The following is a 22619-nucleotide window of genomic DNA, read 5'->3' on the forward strand; positions in this document are numbered from 1 at the left end:
CTCATAGATTCATAGATGCTGTGGTTGGACGGGACCTCAACAAATCATCGAGTCCGACCCCCTGCCTGGGCAGGAAAGAGCGCTGGGGTCAGACAACCCCAGCCAGATGCCTATCCAGCCTTCTCTTAAAGACCCCCAGGGTAGGGGACAGCACCACATCCCTTGGGAGCCCTCTGCTCTCTGCTCTCTGTCAGTTTGTGACCATTGTTTCTTGTTACCCCAAGAGGTGCCCTGGTGAACAGAGCATCTCCAATCCCTTGCTGCATCCCCCTAATGAACTTGTAGGTGGCCACAACATCACCTCTCGTCCTTCCCTTGCGGAGGCTGAAGAGGTCCAGGTCCCTCAGTCTCTCTTTTAGGGTAACACTATGGATTTTTGGGGAGCATTGAATCTGCAGCTGGAACAAGGCTTTAACCTGTGGCCTAGCAAAAGCTGCTGACCACAAGGCACAATGATATCTAAGCCAGCCATTTGCTTATGCTAAGTCACCATCTTAACTGTGTCAACCATTCTTTAAGGAAAAAGCAGCAAGTCAGTCTGTGTGAGGTTGTGTGCTATGAATGAGGCAAAGCCTAAGGATTGTGGAGGAGGGTGCAACCTGAGGCAGAAAAACAGACATGAATGTGAAAAACAACACGTAATTGGTAATAAAATCCAAGATGAACATATGCAAAAAGGTGAATGGTGATTGGTGAAGAAGCCTCCAGAAACTCCCAGGTTTTGGTCACAGTCCGCCCATTGACTGAAGAGGAGAAGTCAAGGTCTTAGACATGCGGTCATAGCAAGAAGACATGTAAATGAATGAAATACATAGGCAATTCCATGCTAATGAAGCAAACAGTAAACTTCAGATAGGAGGAGAAATGGGTGGAACAAAAGGAGGGACAGAGGTGGAATGAATATTAATGAGTATAAACCAAAGTGTGTAAATGTGGGAAAAAACTATTGTTCAGTGCAGGTCCCCAGTTTGCTGGGGGGTTTTGGGACCTTTGTCCGAAGCTGTCTCCATTCTGAATAAAGCTGTTGCAAGCAATGTGTGTTAGTGTTTGCTCCCTGCTTGCTCTGGCTAGTGAGTAACAGGATCCATGAGCAATTAGACCATCGTCTCCCTAGTCGGTGGGCACCACATGGAGTCGGGGTCTAACACTCTCCTCATAGGGCCTGACCTGCAAACTCTTAACCATACGAGTGGCCATCCTCTGGACCCATACGGCACCCAAAACTGGATGCAGTACTCCAGCTGCAGTCTGACCAATGCCGCATAGAAGGGGATTATCACTTCCTTGGATTTATTTGTCGTGCATCTGCTGATGCATGATAAAGTGCGGTTAGCTTTGCTGCTGATTTCGTCACACTGCCGACTCATGTTCATCTTGGAGTCCACTAGGACTCCAAGATCCCTTCCCGCTTCTGTGCTGCTGAGAGGGTCACTTCCCAGCCAGGAGGTGTGCTGGATATTTTTATGGCCTAGGTGCAGCACTCTGCACTCGTCCATGTTGAACTTCATCCTATTGTGTTCTCCCCACTTTTCCAACCTGTCCAGGTCTGCCTGTAATCGTTCCCTACTCTCTGGTGTCTTCACTTCACCCCACAACTTAGCATCATCTGCAAACTTGGACAGAGTACATTACACGCTCACATCCAAGTCGCTGATGAAGACACTGAAGAGTACAGGACCAAGGACCAAGCCCTGCGGGACCCCACTGCCCACATCCTTCCAGGTCGATACTGACCCATCCAGTACCACTGTCTGGGGGCAAGCCCCAAGCTAATTTGCCACCCAATGGACCATGTAATCATTCAAGTCACAGCCTCTTAATTTATTTATGAGAATGGTGTGAGATACCGTATTGAAGGCCTTCCTAAAATCTAAGTAAACAACATCTGCTTCTACTAAGCATTATGTGACCTGGTCATAAAAAGAAACCAGATTAGTCAGGCAGGATCTACCTACTATGAACTCATGCTGGTTGCCCTGCTGCATTATTAGGTTAGGTTAACAGTCCCTGAGAGAAGCAAGGTGAGTAAGAGTGCTCAGAAACCCCCTTGGCTCAGCAAGGGCATCCAGCAATGCCTGAGGACTAAAAGGTGGGCGTACAACCAGTGGAAGGGAGGAGCTATCACCAAGGAGGAGTACTCCTCCTCGGCCCAGGAGGGTAGGAGAGCTATTAGGAAGGCCAAGGCAGAGATGGAGCTCAGGCTGGTGTCCAGGAATAAGGAAAAAAAAAAGTCCTTTGTCAAGTACATTGAGAGTAAGAAGAGGGCACCAGGCAATGTAGGGCTCCTGCAAGATGCAAACGGTAAATTTGTGGCTATGCCAGACAAGAAAGCTGATATTTTTAACAGTTTCTTTGCCTCTGTTTTCTTGAACAGGGACTGGGACATCCCACCTACCAGAGGTATGGACAACCTCAGGGATAGCTCTGTCAGGCCTTGGGTCAATGCAGATGTAGTTAGGGATCTTCTGGAAGGGCTGGACATTTTTAAATCTGCAGGTCCAGATGCCCTCCACCCAAGGGTGTTGAGGGAGCTGGCAGGGGTCATCGCATAGCCCTTGGCTCGGCTGTATGAGCATTCCTGGTCATCTGGCCAGGTGCCGGGGGATTGGAAACTGGCTAACGGTCCCAATTTTCAAGAAGGGGAGGAAGGAGGACCCAAGTAACTACAGGCCTGTAAGCCTCACCTCGGTGCTCAGGAAGGTCTTGGAGAGAATCATCAAGGAGCACGTCTGTGGGGGGCCTGCAGGGGAGATCATGCTCAGAGGCAATCAGCATGGGTTCACCAAAGGCAGGTCCTGCCTGACCAACCTGATTGCCTTTTACAACCAAGTAACTAAATCCTTGGATGATGGTGTTGCTGTGGACGTAGTCTTTGTAGACTTTAAGAAGGCCTTTGACACTGTCTCTCACCCCATCCTCATCAATAAATTAAGTGACTGTGGCATTGATGCCTGCACAGTTGGATGGGTAAAAAATTGGCTGATGGGGCGCAGCTAGAGAGTAGTGGTGGACGGGTTGTACTCAACCTGGCGAGATGCGAGCAGCAGGGTACCCCAGGGCTTGGTCCTCGGGCCCGCACTGTTTAACATCTTCATCAGCAACTTTGATGAGGGGGTAGAAAGCACACTGTCCAAGATTGCTGATGACACTAATATGTGGGGTGAGGTGGACAAACTTGAAGGGAGAGAGAGGCTGCAACTAGATTTAGACAGACTACAAAAGTGGGCAGATGAGAATAGGATGGGGTTCAATGTAGACAAATGCAGGGTGCTGCACCTTGGGAGAAGGAATCCACAGCATACACACAGGCTGGGGAGTTCCCCTCTTGAAAGCACAGAGGCAGAAAGGGATCTTGGAGTCATTATTGACTCCAAGATGAACATGAGCTGCCAATGCCAGACCGCAGCCGGCAAGGCCAGCCATACCTTGTCATGCATCCAAAGGGGCATCTCAAGCTGGTCCAGGGAGGTGATCCTCCCCCTCTATGCGACTTTGGTCAGGCCACAGTTGGAGTACCGCGTCCAGTACTGGGCACCGCACTTCAAAAGGGATGTGGCCAGCCTGGAGAGGGGTCAGAGGAGGCCACCCACTTGGTGAGAGGGCAGCAGGACAGGCCCTACGAGGAGAGACTGAGGGACCTGAACCTGTTCAGCATCAGCAAGAGGAGGCTGAGAGGGGACCTGGTGGCTGCCTACAAACTCATCAGGGAAGATCAACATCAAATAGGCAGAGCCCTTTTCTCCCCAGCACCATCTGGGGTGACGAGGAACAATGGTCATAAGCTGATATCAGGAGAACAGGTTTAGGTTGGAGATCAGAAGGCAATATTTTACAGTTAGGGTGGCCAAAATCTGGAACCAACTTCCCAGGGAGGTGGTCCTCGCCCCTACCTTGGGCATATTCAAGAGGAAGTTGGATGATCACCTGTCTGGGGTCTTGTGAACCCAGCATTCAGTCCTGCCTGTGGCAGAGGGTCAGGCTAGATGATCTGTTCGGGTCCCTCCTGACCCTAGCTACTATGAAACTATGAAACGATGAAATTTTTCCCACTGGACTCCAACAAATATGATCCTTCATAATTTTTTCAAAGTCTTTTCCAAGGATTGAGGTGAGACTGACTGGCTTATAATTACTCGGATCCTCCTTTCTCGCCTTCTTGAAAATAGGGACCACACTGGGCCTTTTCCAGTCCTCCGGGACCTGACCCAAGCACCACAAGTGCTCAAACATCCGTGCCAGTGGTTGTGCTATGACACCAGTCAATTCCTTCAGCACTCTCGGATGCAGCTCATCCGGGCCTGCTGACTTGAACACACCCAGTCCATCCAAGTGACTCTGCACCAAGTCAGCGTCGATAGTTGGTGGGCTGGTGTCCTTCTGATGCCCATCTAAGAACCCGTTAGGAGACTTGTCAATGAATAATTGAATTATAGAAAACTAAAGGAAGGACCCACTCTTTGCCTGGGTCATTAATTTTGTAATTCCAGTGTTTTGTTTTTTTTAAAGAACTTAGTAGTCTATTTAGGTTAAAAAAATGTTTATTTTTAAAGAATAACATATTTAACATTTAATATTTAACATGAAGTGACATTTCAAATGACATCCCAATGAATGCTCTTTATTGTAGAACTTCTTTGTAAACAATGTTTTCGTTGTTTCCTGTTGGCACCAAGTTACACAGCCCTCTTCAACTACCAACTCTGGAGCAAGCCACATATAACTGTCCATGTGAAAAGCTTTGCTCCCTTAAATAGTCACTGGAAGCCCCAAAAGGGCCAAGTGAAAAATAACACACCTATAACTTTCTTTGGGTAGCATTCAGTGATTTTGGAAGGTTTACAGCAGGGGTCAGCAAGATTTCTGGACAGCATGCCAAAAACACCTGCAAACTCAGCTTCTAAGATGTTGGCGTGCCAGGAGCAGATGGCAGGGGAGCTGCAAGGGGCCCAATCCTTGTTGTGGCAGTGCAGCCCTGGCCACTTCTCTGCTGTCTGCCCCAAGCTGCATGTGCCAAGCAAAATGCCTTTGCATGCCAGACTCTGGCATCTGTGCCAGGGGATGCTGTGGCCTATTTTAGAGAGAGCCAGGCTACAGGGCAACACTGCAGGATGCCAATGGGCAGGAGGAGCCACATGCCGAGGCAGTGGCACACCTCGGTGAAACCCCGAGAGGTGGACCAGGAAACGCCGCCAAGCATGGCAAGGAAGGGTCAGCGGTGCCCTGGAGGAACCCGGGGAGGAGGACCAGGGAACACTGCCAGGCACGGTAAGGAAGAGGCCCGTGGCTCTGAGGCCAAGGGTAGCCGGTCATATGCCACGAAACCACCACGCCGGTAGAGAGCCGCTGAGCAGGTGTGAAAGCCTGAGACCGAGCTGGGTGGCAGAGCAATCAGCAGGGTGGGGCCATGGGGCTATGGCAGCCTGGGGCCTGTGCAAGGCGGGAGCTGAGTAGGGCTCCCAAGATGAGCGGCTGAAGTGACAGAAGGAGTGACCCAGACAGACCCAGCCTCAGGTCAGATAGGGCCAAGGTGGGAAGGATGAGGACCCGTAGGAGGGCCCTGCATGACGGCTGTAAGGGGCACAGGGGGGAGCTGCTGAGCCTGCCAGGCACAGCTTAAAGCGGGAGGCAAAAGGCGCCCAGGCAGGGGTCTCGTGGCCTCGGAGGCAAGAGCCAGGGGCCCACCAGCAGATGCTGACTGATTTCTGTTGATCTTTACTTCTGGGTTTCCTGTTACCCCAAGACTGAGGCGAGTTCAGTTGTGGAGGCCACGGTGCACAGACAAAGGATGGCCTACAAGGACCTGATGGCCGGGAGGTCTGTGTCCCACAGCAGCAGGACTTTACAGGTGAAAAGCTCTCATCTGTGAGACCTCAGGATATTGATGCCTGCCTCAGCTGTGGACGTAGCAAGGGTGGGGTAAAGGGGAGGTTGGAGCCCCACAAAGAAACCAAGGTGTGGGAGCCCACAGGCCACCTGCCAGGAACTGTCTCCCAAGAGGAAGAACATCAAGTCATGGCAGACGAGCAAGAACCGCAACACAACGTGCCGGGGGTGCTAACTCAGGTCCCACCCTGACATTGCAGAGGGGGCAGGGCGCCAGTCAAGTGGGGACCCAAGCCCTACAGCACCGACCAGTGACACAAGACCATTAAAAGTGCAAGGGAGTAATTAACACCTGTAAAACTAAGTGTGTCAAATGTGTGTAGAATGGAAGTTCTTGGTAACCCACAACACTCTCTCTCGACCAAGTTTGCAAAGGATTTTGGCCAAGAAAAGATATTCAAACCCATTTCAGAGGTCAGTTAAATTTAAAGTTTTACCAAGGAAACATTCCCCCCCCCCCAAATATTTTTGCTTTCATGGCCATTTTCAGTGCAAAAAGAACTCAATGATCCAGGCAGCTCCAGGTCAGGGGGAATCACAAAATCATAGAAATAAGGGATGGAAGGGACCACAGGAAGTCATCTAGTCTAACCCTCTGTTCAAAGCAGGATCATCCCAAACTAGATCATCCCAGTCAAGGCTTTGTCTCTCCAGGTATTAAAAACCTCCAAGGATGGAGACTCCACAGTCTCTCTGGGTAGCCTGTACCAGTGCTTTACTACCCTCCTCCCAAAAAATTTTTTCCTAACATCTAACCTCATCTTCCCTTGTGGCCACTGCTCCTTGAGACCAACTTGAGACCACTGCTCCTTGTTCTGGTATCCACCCTTGAGAACAGGGAAGGTCATTTGAAGAACATTCATTTAAAATTTCCTGGCTTTTTTCATTTTTATAAAAACACATCACTGACTGAGGAGACCGATGGGATATAGGAAGGGCCCGAGAGGAATTTTTGCATCAGAAGTTCTGTGTTAGAGAATCGGGTTTGGGGTGAAAGGGACTTTTTTGAGGAGGAAATGTACCCACTCTCTGTAGGAAGATTTTGATCAAGGAAGAAATGCAAAATCTTGCCAGTGATCAAACAGAATGTGACATTCGACCAGGAGAAGCTTTCTCAAAAAACAGATTTGATTTTTCTTTCCTCTAATGTTCAGTGGAGGAAGAAGAAACCCATTATCCAGGCAGGTCCACTTCTGGGGAAAAGTCATGGGCTGATCAAGAATCTGGAAAAGAGGTCTGCAGATGGTAATGTTCAGCATCCCATATAAACATAATGCCTATTTTTCGAAGTTAAAAATGAACTAAAAGCTTTAGTAATACACTGGGGGCCTAGGGCTGTATTATTCCTTTTGAGATTGAAGCAAAACCAAATCTAACTTCTTTGGAACAAATTTAAAACAATCTGCAGGGCTGTGAAATAGGAGCTCCACTGCCAGGAGCAGCTAATAGATGGCAGAGCAAATTCCAGCTTGATTAGTGGAACATCAAGACCATTCAAAAAAGAGAAGGTCATTAACACCTGTGGAATCAAGAGGTTTGAAGGATTCAGATAGATTATAATACGCCATGAAGCCAGTTTATTCTCTCGGCACTAGAAATGCTGGTGCTCCTCCCAGGAAGTTGGTTTTAAACTCTGGGTGCAGCAGGCATCAAAAGGTAGGGCAAGTGCACCATTGCACCCCCCCGCACCTCCACTTCCCCATCTGCCCCTGACTGCTACTTCTAACAACCTTGCTAGCTGTGATAAAGAGGCTGCAGGCTCTAGTTCAGAGTAACAAGGACTTTGAGGTTTATCAATCACAAACAACAACACTAACCTCATGCCCCATTGAGGCCTGGCACTAGCTGGGTTACCTGTTGAGCATGGCACCAGCAAAAAACATTGTTCATCTCAGAGCAAAGCATTTAGGGTTCCCAGACCCCTTTTATACATTAATCCTATGTACAGAATATGCGTTCTGATTCTCATCAGGCACTAAATGTGTTTGCTGGCATCATTCACATCCAGGTTTCATCAGACATTGTGACTCTTTCCACCAGCTGGATGGACCTGAGTACCAGGTGACTCTGAGCTTTGCTTTGGTGTCTTATAGGGGTGGATCCAGGGGAGGTGGGGACAGTGGTAGTGACATCCTCTTTGGATTCCTGCCCTACCCATATTTTAAAACCAACTACCTGGCAATGGCAGCAGCATTTCTATTCAGGCAGAAGTGAGGGACTCAGCTGGAGTCTTGGCTCATAATACACCTGATTCCTTCTAAACTCTCCATTCCCCAGGGGTTAACAACCCGCTCACCTTTCAATGGTCTTTCATGGTTTCAATACAGCCTTTTTTTCTCTACCTCTACTGTCCATTAGCTGCTTTGGTAACCTAGTTCCTATTTCACAACCCTGCAGACTGCTTTTAACTCGAGCTAGAAACTTTTCCTCAGGTGTGGATATAACATTCAATGAAGCACTGGATGCCCTGTCCAGATGCTCAAGAAGGCAAGACTCTGCTTTATAAACCTGAAAGAGATGGGCATCTAATTTGCAGGGCTACAGAACTAATGAAATGTCTACCTTTATACAATTATGAGGCTGTTGGGGGTGAAATGAGACTCCTAGAAACCATAGCTTTTGCCTTCACTTTGACTCTTGCACTTAAATTCCTGCCTGCGCACATATATTTCTATCTTGTGTGCTCTTCAGAGAGCAGATTACATTTTTTTTTGTTTGGCTATTCCATAGCCACTCTCAGCTGATACCTTAGTTTACTTTCTCCAAGATAGCACAAATATAATCTCTGTGGCTTGGCAAGGCAGGAGCATATTGAATTAGTCTTTGCTGTGTGCCTTTCTTGAGACTAAGACACTGGCCTACGCTCATTGAATTAGACTTTCTGCAGTTTCATTGTAGTTTTCATTGTAATCGTGGGGTTCCCAAGCTGTGTTGTTGGAAATGCAGCTCAGGTGCTTTGGGGATCAGGTCTTTTGTTATCACCAGTGTGACCTGAAGTGACACCTGCCTTATGACAGCTTGTCTCCTGCACTCTGTGATGCAGTTTAGGTTATTTTTTTGAGACCCGGCACTGGGCCACAACACTCGAATTGCAGGTGAGATCCAGAGAGGCACGTCAGGCTGCTCCATCTACAGCATCACAGCAGCTGGGTCCAGCAAGAGGGTTCAGACAACCAGAAACAAGCATCAGGGCTCCAGACAAGGTGCCTCCAAAGGGTGGTTCAGCCCCAGAAAAAGGAGTTGCTTGGAGATCTACAAACCTAAACTTGGGGATTGACTGCACGCCTCCCTTGGGTGCAGCTGAAGTGCCTCTGTTCGCTCTGGATCCAGAACACTGTGCTGTTTCCTGAAGGTGAGTGTTGTTGAGTATCTTCAGTAGGGGTTGGGAAACGGGACAGAGTGCATGTTTAGGAGCAACAGTGTGCTCTTGTTGCAGAAAATGCCAGCACAGAGACTGTCCCTGCCTGGGTGTCTGCGCAGTGCCCAGCACCATGGGACTTTGATGGCAGCTGCAGACTGCAGCAGGGCCCATCTCTGCCTGGGTGTCTGCACAAAGTCGGACACAAAGGGCCTTTGACTGAAGCTGGAAGTGCTGGGGGTGTCCATGGAAGTAACCACAGGCACAGCCCATTGGGTGAGGGGTGGACATGGCTGGGTGACACCTCTGGGGAAGGGTCTCTGCGCGTGGCCAGACATCTGGGGTGTGGAGCATGTGAGAAGGTCATGGCGATGGGTGTCCAGGCCATGCCATGGACCAGCACAGGGCAGGAGCTGATGCGAGGCCAAGCCAGGCTGCTCCCCAGAACCAGCTGTATGGAGGGGCCACCCAGGCCTGAGCTCAAAGGCAGCAGTGGCCAGGCTGGGCTCTCATTTCCTCCTTCCCCAGGACAATCTGTCTGTCCAGCCATGTGCTCATCCATCCCCCTCTCCCCATCCCCGGGCAGAAACCTCAGCTGCTTTCCTGGCCTCCCCACCCAGCTCCCATGGCTCCCAGGGCCCCCTTCCCAGGAGCAGCATGGATTGGGGGAGCAGCATGGACCTGGGGCAGGAGGGAGAGCCCAGAGCAGTCAGAGATGGCCCATGTGAGAGGCCAAGGCAACATGGAGCCGAAGGAAGAGCTCTGATGATGATGGAGGCAGGAGTTTGTACCCCAGGAAAGGAGGTGCCCGCACCTACCCGCCTGTGTGGCAGGCGGGGACTCCAGTGACCTGGGGTCTACTCCCAGCCCTGCCACTGGCCTGCTGGGTGATGAAGATATGTTAGGGGCCTACGGCTCTATTATTCAGTTTAAGATGGAAGCAAAAGCAAATATAATGGTATTGGAATGCACATTATATTATAATATAGTTTAAAGATATTTGTAATATAACATTATAACATAACATTGCGATATAACATCTCATGTTATATTACAACATTGTAATATGACATCTCATGTATTAAGAACCATAATGAAGTAGGCAAAAATAAGGAAAAGATGCTGTTTCATTCATCTTGTAGGCATAAGAATTAAATGGACATTTCTCTTTCAGATTCATAAAACCGAATCTAGCCTTTTTGAGCATCCTGAAAGAACCTCCAAAACTTCACTGAAGGTTATATCCACTCTGGAATTAATGTTGTGGGCTATGAAATAAAAGCTACATTACCAGGTGGAGCAGACAAGAAAGGCTAGCTTGCTTAGTGGTACATCAAGACCATTAAAAAGGGGAGGGGGTTGTTAACGCCTGTAGAATGAAATATATTGAATGTGCGTAGAACAGCAGTTCTTGATAAAGGTACCCTCCTCTCTCTGCACCACGATTTAGGGAGGATTCTGGTCAAAAAAATAAATTCAAAACTGTTTCAGTGTTTAGTTACAATGTGAAGTGTAACCACGGAAACTTTGCCACTCAAAAACAATGGCTTTGCTTTCATGACTAAGAAGAAATCCATGATCCAGGGAGCTCTAATTCAGGTGGTATTGTAATCAAAAACCTCCAAGTATGGAGGCTCCAGAGCCTCTCTGGGGCAAGGAGAAATCTTGAAAAAGATTTAGACTGGACATTAGGAAGAACTTCTTCACAGTTCGAGTGGCCAAGGTCTGGAACGGGCTCCCAAGGGAGGTGGTGCTCTCCCCTCCCCTGGGGTCTTCAAGAGGAGGTTAGATAGGCATCTAGCTGGGGTCATCTAGACCCAGCACTCTTTCCTGCCTATGCAGGGGGTCGGACTTGATGATCTATTGAGGTCCCTTCTGACCCTAACATCTATGAATCTATGAATGTATGAATCTCTGGGCAGCCGGTTCTAGCGCTTTGCTCCCATGTGTGTTATTCTCAAAAGACCAAGGAGTTAAACTTATAAAATGATACCGCTTGTTTATTCAGAGACCCTACTTAGCCTACTGATCTGCTGTTCCCTCCTGCAATCCCGGGCCAAATGTAACAGTTTATACATAAGACTCTTACAGGTATCCACACATCTTCCCCCCATATAATACTAGCATTGGCAGTTTAGTTCAACCCACAGTTCAAGCACATTTTAGGAGGTGTCTATTAGTCTTTCTGTTGGCTTTTTAGCTCTAAGTCAGGGGTGAACAAAATGGGGACCATGGGCCAGAGGCAGCCCGCCAGCCCATTCTATCTAGCCCACGGGACCCCTAACATTTTAGAAAAGTAATATTTATCTGCCCCTGGCTGCCTGTCATACGGCCCTTGGTGGCTTGCCAAAACTGAGTAAGTGACCCTCCACCCAAAATAATCTCCCATCCCTGGTTTAAGTGGTCTTCTCAGTTTCTTTGCATTTTCAGTCCTTGTTGGTTCAGTTCCAGTTTGGTTTCCTTGTTCAGATGTCTCTACTTCTGTGTCATGCTCAGTCTCCTCTGTCATCTCTTGTTGCCTTCTTCCTAGTTCTGCTGCCTTTGGTGTCTTGTGATGCTGCTTCTTTTTTCCCCTTTACAAGCTGCAAGTGCTGTCTGTTCCTTCTTAACAGCTGTCCTTCTGCTGTGACTACTTTATAGGATCTGGGAGCTACTTGATGGGAAACTACTGCCTTTTGTTTCCACGTTCGTCCATCTGAAATAAGCACCATATCTTTGTTGTGCAGTTGTGATAACTCCCTGGAGCCCCTGTCATAGTACAATTTTTGTTCGAGTTTGTCAAATTTCTTTAATGTTTTCACATTTTGCTTTTCATTCTGGTGAGAATCATCTACAAGGTTTGGCAGCCTGGTTTTGAGTTTCACGTTTAACAGCATTTCTGCTGGGGACAATCTATGTTTCGTGGGTGTTGCCCTGTAATTTAAGAGTGACAATTAAACACTGGTGTGTGAATCTGTAGGGTTTTTTTTTTTAACAATTTCTTCACTATTTGTACTCCATTTTCCACCAGACCATTGGATTGTGGGTATTTAGGACTTGAAGTGTTGTGATGAAATCCATATTTGTTTGCAAACTCTTTTAAACTCAAGACAGTTGAATTGAGGCCCATTGTCTGTTCTCACCATTTGTGGAATCCCATGTCTAGCAAAAATTGATTTGACATGAGTTATGACATGGTTTGCTGTTGTGCTTTTGAGCAATGCAATTCAGGATAGTGAGAATAATAATCCAGCCCTAATACATATTTTTTCCTGCATGTATGAATAACTCATTGCCCACTTGATGCCATATGTGTGGATGTGTCTGTGTAAGTGTAGGTGGTTTGTAGATGTGTATATGGGTGGGTAGAAGTGGGGGTGGGGATGTGTGTGTATGTTTGTGGGTGTGTATGTATTTGTATGCACACACATTGCACACACACATGTGCACACACCTACAGTGTCTACCTCAACAGCCTCTCGCCTCTGTTCTCATGCCTGGGCATTGTCACATCTAAAACCCTTTCTTTTAGTTTTCTCCCCTTACTGAGATGTAGCCACCAGCTCCCTTTTTTCTCCTCTCTTGTTCTGGAGGTTTTGCTCTGTATTCAGAAACCTTGCTAGTATCTGGATGAGTATCTCCTGCCCTCTAGGTGGGAAATGCAGTGTCACACACAGCTACAATGTGATCACCCCATTGGAAAAAGCCATTTTGCTAGGAACTAAAGGGCTATTTAACATCACCCTTTTAGACTCTCTTAATCAGGGTGAGGTCCATGGACGGATCTAGGATTTTTGAGAAGAGGGGTGCAGATGGCATGATGCATATAGAATGCAATATACATTTTTCACAGGATCATAGAAAATGTGGGGTAGAAGGGAGGTCATCTAGTCCAACCCCATGCTCAAAGCAGGACCAAGGCTTTGTCTACTCCGGTCTTCAAAGCCTCTAAGGCTGAAGATTCCCCCACCACTCTGGCTAACCTGTTCTAGTGTTGTATTACTTTTTTTATGAGAAGGTTTTCCCTAATATCCAACCTAAACTTCCTTTGCTGCAACTTGAGCCCATTGCTCCTTGTTCTGTCATCTGCCCCCACTGAGAACAGTCCAGCTCCGTCTTCTTTGGAACCCCCTTCGTGCAGTTGAACATTGCTATTAAATCTCCTTCAGTCTTCTCTTCTCCAGACTCAATAAGCCTAGTTCCCTCAGCCTCTCCTCAAAAGTCAGGTACCTCAGCCCTCTAACCATTTGTGTTGCCCTGTGCTGGACTCTCAAATTTGTCCACATCCTTTCTTTAGTGGAGGGCCTAGAACTTGACACAGGGCTCCAGATGTGTCTTCACCAGCGCTGCATAGAGGGGAAGAATCGCCTCTCTTAATCTGTTGGCAACATTCCTATTAATAGAGCCCAGGATGCCGAGTTCATTTCCATCTTCATTTCTTTTACCTTTCTTCTCATTCACTTGGTGAAATGGGATCTATGGAAATAAAAGCATCAAGTCTCAGCCTGTGAGCCCATCCTGCTCTCCTCTGAGTTCGGGCAGTCCTGTTACTGCACTGACTCATTGCAGCTGCGCTAGTCTTGGGTATGTCCATCCAATAGTCATTCGAAGTGCTCTAGATCGGTGGTTCTAAACCCTTTTTGTACCAGAAACCATTTGTAAACATTGGTAGCCAGTCCTGACTCAGTGCCCCTCATTCCTGACCCGCTGTCCCCCACTCCTCAGCCCCAGACCCTAGTGTGTGGGGTGTACGGGGCCCCAACCAGCCCCTTGCAGGCTGGAGCTCTGTAGCCTGCAAGGGAAAAGACATGGTTTCCCATGTTTTTCTCTTTTAAAGGAGAATCCATTTTTTAAAGTTTGTTGATCCATTTCTAAAGTTTGTTTGCGACCCTTTCATATATTCTTGCAACCCACAGGTTGAGAAACACTGCTTTAGGTCAGGGCTGGAGGCTACATCTGACTCCTCAGCTCCTGTCCCACAGCTGTCCCAGGAGCTGTTCCTTGTGCTGGGAAATGGCCATCACTTTGTCCCTCACCAGATCGGCCCTCTGCACAGGAGACAGATCTGACACTGGAGTTTGTAACTCTCTCCTCCAGTCGGTCCAGCAAGGCCAGTGGAGCTGTGGGAGCTAGACACTGTTTTCAGCTCGGGCATGTTGAGGGAGGTCATTAATGTGTGCCAATCGGGTAATGTCAAACTTTCTGGAGCGGTACGGGGTGTGCAAGCTGGACGTGGCTGTGTCCCAGTTTGCAGGCTTTGGAGCTACAGATCTGAAGCTCGCAAGAGGCCACTATTATTGCCACGGGGATGCATCCAACTTTCTAGACCAGTCGTGGTGGATCAATTAGACATATGATCTCTTGCAGATTCTTCAAAGATACCCATTTTCCCAGAACTAGCCATGAGTGAAATAAATCAGAGCCACGCTGGTGTTTGCCCTCTGCTTGTGAGTGGACAGCTGGGCAGATGTGGTTTCAACAAGGGGAGGGTCTGCTGAGTGGGGCTGTGTCTGGCAAGGGACAAACAAGTTGCCAGTAGTGCCCGTGGTGGTGGTGCTAGTGTCTGTCAGAGCTCTGCCACACGTTCAGATTAAAGCTGTTTAGTAATGAGCTACAGAGTTGTTACACATTTTCAAGCACTAACTTTTTGGCTGGTTGGTTCTTTTCTAACAAGATAGCCATTTTTAGGGTGTGATAATTGTTTCCCTAGTGGCAGGTCTAAATTTATTGTGTGATTAATCCATTAAATGTGTGGGAATTACTTTGCTGGTGTGGCCAGTCTAAATGTATTGCACGATCCACCAGTACATCGTGTAACATGCGCACGTGTGTAGCAGGGGTTTCAGACTGAACTCTTCCTGTGAAGAGAGATGTGAGTTGTTGATCAAGGCCATGAGGGGACAGAGCATGGTAATGCGGGGCAAATTTTCTGAAGGAGAGTCATGTGGCAGGGGTGAGGGTTTGGCTGAGCAAGGCTCTTTCTTTCTAGCAGAGGAGAAACATGGAGATCGGCCCACTGGGGGAGACATTTTGGTAGAGAGGGGCCTGCTTTTGTGAGGCATGGCAGGGGAAGGGCCTGGACAAGTGGGGCTCTATCTGCAAAGGGAGAAAAGGGTGGTTGGGGGGTGGATCCAGGTGGGCACAGTGGTGCATTGCACCCCCCCACCCCCCAACATTAATTCCTGCTCTACCCAAAATTTAAAACCAACTGCCTGGCAGTGGTAGCAGCATTTCTATTCAGGCAGCACTGAAGGAATCTATTAACTTCATGGCTCATCATAATCAACCTGGTCATAATCAAACCCTTTCTCCCACAGATGTTAATGACCCTTTCTCCTTTTTAATGACCTTTAATGGTCGCACTAATCAACCTTTCTTCTGCATTTCTGCTGTCTGTTGGCTGTTCCTCCTACCTCACTTCTGCACTGTTTTCAACTCTAGGTAGAAACATTAACTCAGGCATGGAAATTTTAAGTCAGGTGAACATTAATTCAGGTGTGGAAATAACATTCAGGCAAGCATTGGCACTATGAGATGCTCAAGGAAGCTAAATTGTGTTTTATGAATCTGCCAAAGAGATGTCCGTGTAATTGCAGCAAGGGAAGTTGAGGACAGATATTAGGAAGAACTTTCTCACTGAGAGGGTAGTAAAGCACTGGAACAGGCTACCCAGAGGGGTTGTGGAGCCTCCATCCTTGGAGGTTTTTAAGATCTGACAAGACAAAACCTTGGCTGGGATGAGATAGTTGAGGCCCATCCTGCTTTGAGCAGGGGTTAGGCTAGATGTGAGCTCCTGAGGTCCCTTCTGGCCCTAATTTTCTATAATTCTAATACTAGCAATGGTAGGATCAATGAAACAGCAGATTTTGACCCTCTTTGCCTAGACAGTTATGGCTTTTCATACAGGATATTTATTATAGCAAATTAATGCATACTATAATAAAGATGCACTTGTTTTTGCTTTGACCTTCAACTGAGTTGAAGATCAAATTGCCCCTAGCATATTTCTAGCATATTGGGAAAGCTTCCAGTTTCTTTTTGGCTGGAGAAAAATAGGTGCTGTATTATATATGATTAAGAACCATACCATATGCACCCTCCGTTTCAAAATCCTGGATCCACCCAAGCAGAAATGTACTTATAATGATCCTTAAATGGTGGCTGAGGCTATGTCTGCCTTCTGCCTCTGGTCAGAAATTATTGGGCTGAATTTACTTGCATGCTATTTCAACCGGAGTCACCAGATGGCAGCATTGGATTAAAGAGAGGACCAAATGCTTTCTGAGCAACAAAATTGACCTTCCTGGAAATTAGAAAGGCCAGGGTTAAACTGAGCGCTTGCCACAAGCCTGGCCTTGAAGACATAAAGCAGATGGTCCTTCCAACACTTGAATTAAAAAAGAGAACAAGGCAAGACGTGAAGGCAGGCCCGAAGAGCTGAACTAATCCTGCCTGTCACTTCATCTCTACAGCATATTCCCTCTCTCTGTCTTGCTTGCCGCACCTTGTTGTACCCGTTATAGCTTGCATGAAGGCTGCCTCAAAGTCTGGGAGACCGGCTGAGGATACCACCTGTCGTCTCTCATCCAGCCTCGCCTACAGCACTGGAATGTGCGTTCACTCCCTTTAATCGCTGCAGAGGTGCAAATGGTGAATACCGTATTTCTTGGCCTATACTGTACACCACTATTTCCAGCAGCCACATTTTGAAGTGTGAATAGATCAGGCTCTTGAAGCCCCAGGAGCGACTGCCCAGGTTCCCCCATTTGCAACTCCAGCACAGCTGATCCACTTTTGTGTGTTGACATCTGTCGGGGGGAGGGGGAGTGTGTCGCAGGCCTAGTGCCTTGCTCCTTTAAAGAGCTGAAACTGCTAGGGGAAGAGCCCTAGCAGTGAGGTGGAAGCCCCAGCTGCTGGTTACCTGGGCAGCCAGAATGAGCTAGTGGCCCGCACCTGCCAGTGGTCAGCTGACCGGAAGGGGCAGGGCCTGGCTCACATATAAACCCCAGGGCTGAGGCCAGGATGGCAGTTCCCTGCCACCAGCCAAGGGGGAAGGATCTCTCCCGGAGCAAGCAAAGGGGAGAGGCCTGGCTGCAGGTACAGCCTCTGATACTGTTGAGGGATGGAGTACCCCCGGTGTGGCTTGAATGATGTTATAGCCGGGCGGACTGAATTTATATTACAGCCCAGAAGCCTGTGTTTTGTTTGCTGTTGTATAAGACTGGTGGTTTAGGTGAGGCTATTAGGGGAAGGAAGAGGCCTCATAGGGGGACCACGGCAGCCTGGGGACCCTGGCACCAGAGAGGGCGCGGCATTTGGGGTGCACAGACCCCGGCGCCAGAGAAGGTGCAGCACTTTGCAGGGCTGCGGAAAGCCCAGGTGTCAGTGAGGCACAAAGCAAGACAGGGCTATGGAGAGCCCAGGGAGGACAAGGGGGCCAAATTACAACAAGGCCCAGACCAGATAATGTCAGTACCATCTGTGAGGCTTGGGGCATGGTAATGGGATGGTTGGAGCCACGCATAGCTGATAAGGCTAGGGTGCCCCAAAACACCCATCGTGACATCTATTTTGAGGTGGGACGCACCAGGGGTCCGGGAACCCACAGGGTCCAGAGAATCAATCAAGACCATGTCCGAGATGACTTAAAGGCAACCTCCCTATTAATCATTCCATCAAAGACGTGGCAGGCGAGAATCAAGGGTGCCCATTGGGCCAACTTGGCAGGGTAAAGGGGCCTTGGGGAGATCATGCCCATCCTTCAGGACCCCATCCTGTGATAGGGTGCACTTTGAGTCCTACTCCTCCCAAAGTTAAAAACCAACTGCTTGGCAGTGGCAGCAATATTTCTAGTCTGGCAGGGCGGAGAGAATTGCTTTACTTCATGGTTCATTATTAGGGTGCCCATGTGTCCTGAATTGGCTGGGACCGTCCGTTATTTCAGAGGCCAGATTCCTGGCTGGCCAGTGAAAGTTAAAACAAGTATCTGGGCATGGAGGCAGGGCAGTAGGAGTTATGAAACAGGAAGACTTATTAACATTAATGTTTTTCCTGGTGGTTAATCCATTTCTTGATAAATTGGAACATATCAAGAAATGGATTAGCAACCAGGAAAAACACAAGGTTTTTGTCCTCTATGCCCAGGATGCTCGTTTTATTTTTCATTGGCCAGCCAGGAATCTGGCCTCTGAAACTGGGGACTGGCACAGCCAATCCTAAATGGATAACCTCTTGTTACTGAGGAAGGTAATTCAACCCAAATTAGGACTTTCTGATAACCAATAATGAACAGTTTAATTAACAGGATTTTCCTGTTACTTACTGCTTTGGCTGTATTGGCAAAAAACTATCACTTTTACAGCTAAATTTACTGGACTTTGCTTTGCTTTAGGTTCATTTAACAGTGACTACTTGTAGTAAATAAAGCCTTTCTGTCATTCATCAAATGAGTTGTAATTTCAGTCCTTTATACACTAGTCCTGAATCCCATTTCATCACTTAACAGCATCGCATTAGTTAGATCCAGCTCACCCAATGTCTATATAGATTTGGCTCTTCAGTGGGGCTTTTATGGCACTTGTGGCCATGATAAAAGTGGTATCTGTCTGTGCCACAGTCCTGCAGGAGATGTCTGTTTGCTTTAAGGTGGAATAGATTAGGCTCTTGAAGCCCAAGGAGAGCCTACCCAGGTTCCCTCAATATGTGTTGCCTTATATATGATGTACCACACCATATACACCCTGCTTTGCAAAATCCTACATCCGCCATGGGGAATGGTGCATGTAATACTCAAGAATATATGATAATAGATTAATATTTCTAATGATACAATCAAAGCTAAAATAACCTTTTTTAAAAAAATATATATACTAAGACTCGTTAAGAGCCATTTCTCATAAGAAGGGTAATAAGGCACTTGAACAGGTTATCCAAAGGTGGGGAGATCTCCATCCTTAGAAGTTTTTAAGAGCCAGGTGGACAAAGTCTTAGGATGATCCAGTTGGGGCTGGTCCTGCTTTGAGCAGGGGGTTGGATTAGATGACCTCCTGAGGTCCCTTCCGACCAGACAGGCCCTACGAGGAGAGACTGAGGGACCTGAACCTGTTCAGCATCAGCAAGAGGAGGCTGAGGGGGGACCTGGTGGCTGCCTACAAGTTCATCAGGGGAGATCAACAGCTAATAGGTAGAGCCCTTTTAATCATGCATACATGTCCATTACAGCAGTAATATTGAACATCCCCCTTAAAAGGATCTTGTGGTACCTGGGTTGAGAATCACCTGAAGAGGCTGTTGAATCTCCATCCCTGGAAGTTTATAAGAGCAGGCTGGATGAACATTTGTCATGGGATGGCTTAAATCATAGAAATCATTGAGAAGCCAGATTGGAAGGGATCTCCAGAAGTCATATCTAGTCCAACCTAAGGCAGGGTCAGCCTTATCAAAACCATCCCCTACAAATCCAACATCTAACCTCTTCATCAAATGACCGCCAACCTTGACACTGTCGGGACCCAGGGCAGCCGGCCAGCAGCTTTCTCTGACTCCCACCCGGGCAGATAAGGGTTCGGGGCCTTAGAAGGCCGTTAGGCAGGTACTTGTGATGCTTGGAGTGGAATTAATTAGGTGGACGCTTACCGGTTGCAAAGCAAGATTATTTATTCATGCCGTCAAGGTGGTGAATAGCGGAGGTCAGAAATATTTGGTTAGTTATAGCTTAAGGTTCGAAGGTCGTATGTCGATCTGCATAAGAGTTTGTTGATCGGGCAGATAAACGGTGAAAAAATCGGGCCGGCAGGTCGTTGATTTACGTCTGATAAGGTCGAGACGGGGGAGACTGACAAGCGATCAATTTGTCAGTTATTCTCACGCATACGTTCAGAGGTTTTTCAGGTGTGTGTGCGGAGGTCTCCCGTTCTTCATGGAAGTGAAGACGGGTTTTATTTGTGTAATAGCCAATTGCTTTTTGCCACGTCATACATTTAATTAGAATCGCCAATTATTTAGCGGTCTTTGCTAGGGTGTTATCTCACAGGGTTACTCCCTGTTTTTTCTGACCAGTTACAATGATTTATGTACAGCACAGAAGGCTAAGTTTCATTTCAAGTTAGTGTCGCAGTTATAAATTTCTTTTTGACATGCGCAGCAAAAAAAAAGCGGTTACTATCATTATTGTTAACCCTTAGTTAACCTAGTGCAGAAAAAAACTGTTTTGAATGGTTTTACTTGTTTGTGACATGGGCACTATTTAATTTGGTTGTGACAGACACAACACAAGACATCAGACCCAAACATGCCTCAGGGAAAGCAAAGGGACCACGGTGGCCTTGAGCAGAGGGTTGAACTAGACATGACCTCATGAAGGCCCTACAACTCTGTTTTTCCATGATCCTCATGGAATCTGGCCCAGTAAGCCCTGTGAGTCATCACAGTGAAAGTCAACATGGTGAGAGTCAACACTGTGGGAGTCATTGGCCCAATGACAGACTTAATGGAAACAAGTGTCCGACAAAGATGGGTGGTCATGAGCAATGAGAACAAGCCAGAAGGGACAGAGGCATTAGGTTGTGAAGCATCCCATCTCCATCCCACACCTCCAGTCCCGATTCATCCCAAGTGACTCAGGGGGCAGTAAACTCTCTGCTCCCTGTGGAAGACTAACGATGAGGGAAAAGTCCAGTGAGTGTCCTAAGAACAACAGAAGAACGTAAGCATTGCCATTTATGCTTGGGGGGGGTGCGCGTGCACGCGTGCACATACATGTGCTCAAGGCAGGCTCATCTCTGCGTGCCCAGGCTCCCTGCAGACTTGCAAGAAAGCCTCTGGCTCTGGTGATATACCTAAACCTGCTGCATGATTGGTCGTACCTCCTTCTCCCCAAGCCCAGGCGAACCATGGGCCTAAAAGAGAATCTCCCTTAGCTTTTGACAGTATAGGGCTTATAACACATGCTATGGCAGCTCTGAATCTCACACAGAACCCAGGAATCTGGGACACACACACACACACTCATCCCCCAGCCACAGCTGTGGCAGCTCCAACACATGGCTTGGCTAAGCCTGCCAGGAGACGTCATCAGCATCATCCCCAGTGCCACGGGCAGCAGCCCAGCACCCAGGATCAAGCTGGTTCAGGTGTTGCAGCTGCATGTCTCCGGGGGTCTGTGCACGGATGTCTGAGGATGTGTCCTCGAGGGCAGCATGTTTTGTGAGAACCATTGACATAGGGCTCTGTACGTGTGCACGTGTGCGCGCGCATGTTAGATGCCTGTATTCATTGTGCATATGTGTATCCTAGATGCCTGTTTTGTGCCTTTGTGTGCATGTGCATGTGTCCTGCATGCCTGGGTTTTGTGCGTCTGCAATGGAGGCCTCAGTTCTTGTGCATGTGTCTGGGTGTGCATCAGATGCCTGGATTTTTCTGTGTGTCTCAGACGTATGGAATGTGTGTGCGTGTCCCAGATGCCAGGAATTTGTGCGCGTGTGTGAGAGAGTGAGATGCCTAGGGTTTGTGTGTATGCACATATATGTGTGTGTGTGTGTGTGTGTGTGTGTGTGTGTGTGTGAGGCACCTGAGTTGTGTGTGTGTGCCCTGGACGCCTGGAATGTGTGTGTGCGTACGTGTTTCCCAGATGCCTGGGTTCTTGTGTGCACATCCTGGACGCATGTCTGCACGCGGGTGTTTGAGCCCAAAGAATTCAAACACCCCGGACCCATGAGGCTTCTGTGGGTCATCAAAACCCCCATCTCTCATCTGTGAGAGGGGCAGGAGTGGAGGTCATCGAGGGACAGCATATGAACAGGGACACCCAGAGAGCCCGTCTGCAGCCCTGGCGTTTGCCATCACTGGATCAGAGCTATCAGAGGAGATGAGCTCTGTTTCAAAGCTATTCATGGATCCATCCCCTGTGAAATCAGATAGTCCCTGGGCGAGCCTGGCTATTGTAGCCGCCCCAACAACCTTCTGTAGCAATGAGTCCCATGGGCAAATGACCTGCTGGGGAAAAGGAAGTCCTGTATCTTCTGCCTTTTAAAGCCATTTTCTGCCCCTTGTTCCAGAAACCCAGTGCCACCCCACCACATCACATGCAATTACCTGGTTCACTGTGCCATTCATCTATCCCAGAAACACATGCAAAATAACTTTTGGGCCTTAAAAGGAAGGGGGGGGGGTATTAGATGACAGGCCCAAGTGGTGGGATGTGCCCCCACCCTTCACCTCCCTCGAAGCCACAACCCGGTCCTCTGGTCCTTAACCGTCCACGGTCGTCAACCCCTGTCAGTCAGTGCTGGGGGCCTCCATCCAGGCTTCTGGGCTGCTTGGCTGCCCCTCCTGGGCCTGTTCATGGTTCCCACCGCCTCTAGGCACCTGGAGCTCTTCCCCCTATCACTGCCTTGGCCAG

Source organism: Alligator mississippiensis, chromosome 11 (genome assembly GCF_030867095.1).
Source record: "Alligator mississippiensis isolate rAllMis1 chromosome 11, rAllMis1, whole genome shotgun sequence".
Classification (NCBI taxonomy): domain Eukaryota; kingdom Metazoa; phylum Chordata; order Crocodylia; family Alligatoridae; genus Alligator; species Alligator mississippiensis.